Genomic DNA, 6,000 nt, shown 5'->3' with positions numbered 1-6,000 from the left:
CTGTGATAGCTTGTTTACCTGAATTCCTGCTTGCACTCTTACCTCTTGTTTCAGATTGCCTTCCTTCTCAGGAACAGATCTTGAAAGAAGATTGGAGTACAAATAGTCCATTTGGGAGATGATACCAGGAAACACCCACAGAGGAGTGCAGAAATGAAAAATAATTTTTAAAAAATGTTTATTATTAAGCAAGTTACCACAGTGGGTACCTAGGGTTCGATCCTTCTGGTGAACACTGTGAGACATATAACCTGTCCCATTGGATATTCTGGGGAACAGGGACCACTTTAGCTTTCTTTAGTCCCACATGGACTTGGTGGTCAAAGGAAATTCTGAAGCAGAGTCAGAGGTGAAATCAGCTGCATAATTTGCAGGGTCAAGTGCAAAATGAAAATGTGAGGCTCCTTGTTTAAAAATGGTTAATAGTTTCAAGAAGAGAACAGCAGAGCATTAAATCAGAGCCCTGCAGAGCACCATACCCCGTGCAATTGCACAGGTTGCACACCCAAGAAGTCACAGACCCTGCAGTGCGATGTGTTAGGATAGGGTGTATGGGAATGATGAGTGCCCAGGTGGCGTGAGTGGGGTACTGTCAGAGTCTGCTACCCACCCATCCAAAAGTACTTAAATGTCAACTATAATTATGAATTTTGCTTTCAACTGAATGCCTAAAAACTGAATTGCAAAGTAAAAGCATATGAACGCATCGGTGCCTCTTGACATCAACTGCCAAAATCTTCCGGGAAGATTACACAATATTCTTTTTTTTCCTTAATTTTTAATGTTTATTTATTTATTTATTTATTTATTTATTTTTTTTTGACAAAACATTTTATTTTATTTTTTTTTCAATTGTTACCTGAATTTCTTTTTTTTTTTTTTTTTTTCTGAAATTTATTGACAAATTGGTTTCCGTACAACACCCAGTGCTCATCCCAAAAGGTGCCCTCCTCAATACCCATCACCCACCCTCTCCTCCCTCCCACCCCCATCAACCCTCAGTTTGTTCTCAGTTTTTAACAGTCTCTTATGCTTTGGCTCTCTCCCATTCTAACCTCTTTTTTTTTTTTTTCCTTCCCCTCCCCCATGGGTTCCTGTGAAGTTTCTCAGGATCCACATAAGAGTGAAAACATATGGTATCTGTCTTTCTCTGTATGGCTTATTTCACTTAGCATCACACTCTCCAGTTCCATCCACGTTGCTACAAAAGGCCATATTTCATTTTTTCTCATTGCCACGTAATATTCCATTGTGTATATAAACCACAATTTCTTTATCCATTCATCAGTTGATGGACATTTAGGCTCTTTCCATAATTTGGCTATTGTTGAGAGTGCTGCTATGAACATTGGGGTACAAGTGGCCCTATGCATCAGTGCTCCTGTATCCCTTGGATAAATTCCTAGCAGTGCTATTGCTGGGTCATAGGGTAGGTCTATTTTTAATTTTCTGAGGAACCTCCACACTGCTTTCCAGAGCGGCTGCACCAATTTGCATTCCCACCAACAGTGCAAGAGGGTTCCCGTTTCTCCACATCCTCTCCAGCATCTATAGTCTCCGGATTTGTTCATTTTGGCCACTCTGACTGGCGTGAGGTGATACCTGAGTGTGGTTTTGATTTGTATTTCCCTGATAAGGAGCGACGCTGAACATCTTTTCATGTGCCTGTTGGCCATCCGGATGTCTTCTTTAGAGAAGTGTCTATTCATGGTTTCTGCCCATTTCTTCACTGGGTTATTTGTTTTTCGGGTGTGGAGTTTGGTGAGCTCTTTATAGATTTTGGATACTAGCCCTTTGTCCGATATGTCATTTGCGAATATCTTTTCCCATTCCGTTGGTTGCCTTTTAGTTTTGTTGGTTGTTTCCTTTGCTGTGCAGAAGCTTTTTATCTTCATAAGGTCCCAGTAATTCACTTTTGCTTTTAATTCCCTTGCCTTTGGGGATGTGTCGAGTAAGAGATTGCTACGGCTGAGGTCAGAGAGGTCTTTTCCTGCTTTCTCCTCTAAGGTTTTGATGGTTTCCTGTCTCACATTCAGGTCCTTTATCCATTTTGAGTTTATTTTTGTGAATGGTGTGAGAAAGTGGTCTAGTTTCAACCCTCTGCATGTTGCTGTCCAGTTCTCCCAGCACCATTTGTTAAAGAGGCTGTCTTTTTTCCATTGGATGTTCTTTCCTGCTTTGTCAAAGATGAGTTGGCCATACGTTTGTGGGTCTAGTTCTGGGGTTTCTATTCTACTTCATTGGTCTATGTGTCTGTTTTGGTGCCAATACCATGCTGTCTTGATGATGACAGCTTTGTAGTAGAGGCTAAAGTCTGGGATTGTGATGCCTCCTGCTTTGGTCTTCTTCTTCAAAATTCCTTTGGCTATTCGGGGCCTTTTGTGGTTCCATATGAATTTTAGGATTGCTTGTTCTAGTTTCAAGAAGAATGCTGGTGCAATTTTGATTGGGATTGCATTGAATGTGTAGATAGCTTTGGGTAGTATTGACATTTTGACAATATTTATTTTTCCAATCCATGAGCAGGGAATGTCTTTCCATTTCTTTAAATCTTCTTCAATTTCCTTCATGAGCTTTCTATAGTTTTCAGCATACAGATCCTTTACATCTTTGGTGAGATTTGTTCCTAGGTATTTTATGCTTCTTGGTGCAATTGTGAATGGGATCAGTTTCTTTATTTGTCTTTCTGTTGCTTCATTGTTAGTGTATAAGAATGCAACTGATTTCTGTACATTGATTTTGTATCCTGCAACTTTGCTGAATTCCTGTATCAGTTCTAGCAGACTTTTGGTGGAGTCTATCGGATTTTCCATGTATAATATCATGTCATCTGCAAAAAGCGAAAGCTTGACTTCATCTTTGCCAATTTTGGTGCCTTTGATTTCCTTTTGTTGTCTGATTGCTGATGCTAGAACTTCCAGCACTATGTTAAACAGCAGCGGTGAGAGTGGGCATCCTTGTCGTGTTCCTGATCTCAGGGAAAAAGCTCTCAGTTTTTCCCCGTTGAGGATGATGTTAGCTGTGGGCTTTTCATAAATGGCTTTTATGATCTTTAAGTATGTTCCTTCTATCCCGACTTTCTCAAGGGTTTTTATTAAGAAAGGGTGCTGGATTTTGTCGAAGGCCTTTTCTGCATCGATTGACAGGATCATATGGTTCTTCTCTTTTTTTTTGTTAATGTGATGTATCACGTTGATTGATTTGCGAATGTTGAACCAGCCCTGCATCCCAGGAATGAATCCCACTTGATCATGGTGAATAATTCTTTTTATATGTCGTTGAATTCGATTTGCTAGTACCTTATTGAGAATTTTTGCATCCATATTCATCAGGGATATTGGCCTGTAGTTCTCTTTTTTTACTGGGTCTCTGTCTGGTTTAGGAATCAAAGTAATACTGGCTTCATAGAATGAGTCTGGAAGTTTTCCTTCCCTTTCTATTTCTTGGAATAGCTTGAGAAGGATAGGTATTATCTCTGCTTTAAACGTCTGGTAGAACTCCCCTGGGAAGCCATCTGGTCCTGGACTCTTATTTGTTGGGAGATTTTTGATAACCGATTCAATTTCTTCGCTGGTTATGGGTCTGTTCAAGCTTTCTATTTCCTCCTGATTGAGTTTTGGAAGAGTGTGGTTGTTCAGGAATTTGTCCATTTCTTCCAGGTTGTCCAGTTTGTTGGCATATAATTTTTCATAGTATTCCCTGATAATTGTTTGTATCTCTGAGGGATTGGTTGTAATAATTCCATTTTCATTCATGATTTTATCTATTTGGGTCATCTCCCTTTTCTTTTTGAGAAGCCTGGCTAGAGGTTTGTCAATTTTGTTTATTTTTTCAAAAAACCAACTCTTGGTTTCGTTGATCTGCTCTACAGTTTTTTTAGTTTCTATATTGTTTATTTCTGCCCTGATCTTTATTATTTCTCTTCTTCTGCTGGGCTTAGGCTGCCTTTGCTGTTCTGCTTCTAGTTCCTTTAGGTGTGCTGTTAGATTTTGTATTTGGGATTTTTCTTGTTTCTTGAGATAGGCCTGGATTGCAATGTATTTTCCTCTCAGGACTGCCTTTGCTGCGTCCCAAAGCGTTTGGATTGTTGTATTTTCATTTTCGTTTGTTTCCATATATTTTTTAATTTCTTCTCTAATTGCCTGGTTGACCCACTCATTCGTTAGTAGGGTGTTCTTTAACCTCCATGCTTTTGGAGGTTTTCCAGACTTTTTTCTGTGGTTGATTTCAAGCTTCATAGCATTGTGGTCTGAAAGTAAGCATGGTATAATTTCAATTCTTGTAAACTTATGAAGGGCTGTTTTGTGACCCAGTATATGATCTATCTTGGAGAATGTTCCATGTGCACTCGAGAAGAAAGTATATTCTGTTGCTTTGGGATGCAGAGTTCTAAATATATCTGTCAAGTCCATCTGATCCAATGTCTCATTCAGGGCCCTTGTTTCTTTATTGACCATGTGTCTAGATGATCTATCCATTTCTGTAAGTGGTGTATTAAAGTCCCCTGCAATTACCACATTCTATCAATAAGGTTGCTTATGTTTATGAGTAATTGTTTTATATATTTGGGGGCTCCGGTATTCGGTGCATAGACATTTATAATTGTTAGCTCTTCCTGATGGATAGACCCTGTAACTATTATATAATGTCCTTCTTCATCTCTTGTTACAGCCTTTAATTTAAAGTCTAGTTTGTCTGATATAAGTATGGCTACTCCAGCTTTCTTTTGGCTTCCAGTCGCATGATAAATAGTTCTCCATCCCCTCACTCTCAATCTAAAGGTGTCCTCAGGTCTAAAATGAGTCTCTTGTAGACAGCAAATAGATGGGTCTTGTTTTTTTATCCATTCTGATACCCTATGTCTTTTGGTTGGCGCATTTAATCCATTTACATTCAGTGTTATTATAGAAAGATACGGGTTTAGAGTCATTGTGATGTCTGTATGTTTTATGCTTATAGTGATGTCTCTGGGACTTTGTCTCACAGGGTCCCCCTTAGGATCTCTTGTAGGGCTGGTTTAGTGGTGACAAATTCCTTCAGTTTTTGTTTGTTTGGGAAGACCTTTATCTCTCCTTCTATTCTAAATGACAGACTTGCTGGATAAAGGATTCTCGGCTGCATATTTTTTCTGTCTAGCACCCTGAAAATCTCGTGCCAATTCTTTCTGGCCTGCCAAGTTTCAAAAGAGAGATCAGTCACGAGTCTTATAGGTCTCCCTTTATATGTGAGGGCACGTTTACCCCTTGCTGCTTTCAGAATTTTCTCTTTATCCTTGTATTTTGCCAGTTTCACTATGATATGTCGTGCAGAAGATCGATTCAAGTTACGTCTGAAGGGAGTTCTCTGTGCCTCTTGGATTTCAATGCCTTTTTCCTTCCCCAGTTCAGGGAAGTTCTCAGCTATTATTTCTTCAAGTACCCCTTCAGCCCCTTTCCCTCTCTCTTCCTCCTCTGGGATACCAATTATGCGTATATTATTTCTTTTTAGTGTATCACTTAATTCTCTAATTTTCCCCTCATACTCCTGGATTTTTTTATCTCTCTTTTTCTCAGCTTCCTCTTTTTCCATAACTTTATCTTCTAGTTCACCTATTCTCTCCTCTGCCTCTTCAAGCCGAGCTGTGGTGGTTTCCATTTTGTTATGCATTTCGTTTAAAGCGTTTTTCAGCTCCTCGTGACTGTTCCTTAGTCCCTTGATCTCTGTAGCAAGAGATTCTCTGCTGTCCTGTATACTGTTTTCAAGCCCAGCGATTAATTTTATGACTATTATTCTAAATTCACTTTCTGTTATATTATTTAAATCCTTTTTGATCAGCTTATTAGCTGTTGTTATTTCCTGGAGATTCTTCTGAGGGGAGTTCTGCCGCTTGGTCATTTTGGATAGTCCCTGGCGTGGTGAGGACCTGCAGGGCACTTCCCCTGTGCTGTGGTGTATAACTGGAGTTGGTGGGCGGGGCCACAGTCAGACCTGATGTCTGCCCCCAGCCCACAGCTGGGGCCA

This window comes from Prionailurus viverrinus, chromosome C1 (assembly GCF_022837055.1).
Source record: "Prionailurus viverrinus isolate Anna chromosome C1, UM_Priviv_1.0, whole genome shotgun sequence".
Classification (NCBI taxonomy): Eukaryota; Metazoa; Chordata; class Mammalia; order Carnivora; family Felidae; genus Prionailurus; species Prionailurus viverrinus.
Note: the sequence above shows the minus strand (reverse complement) of the source record.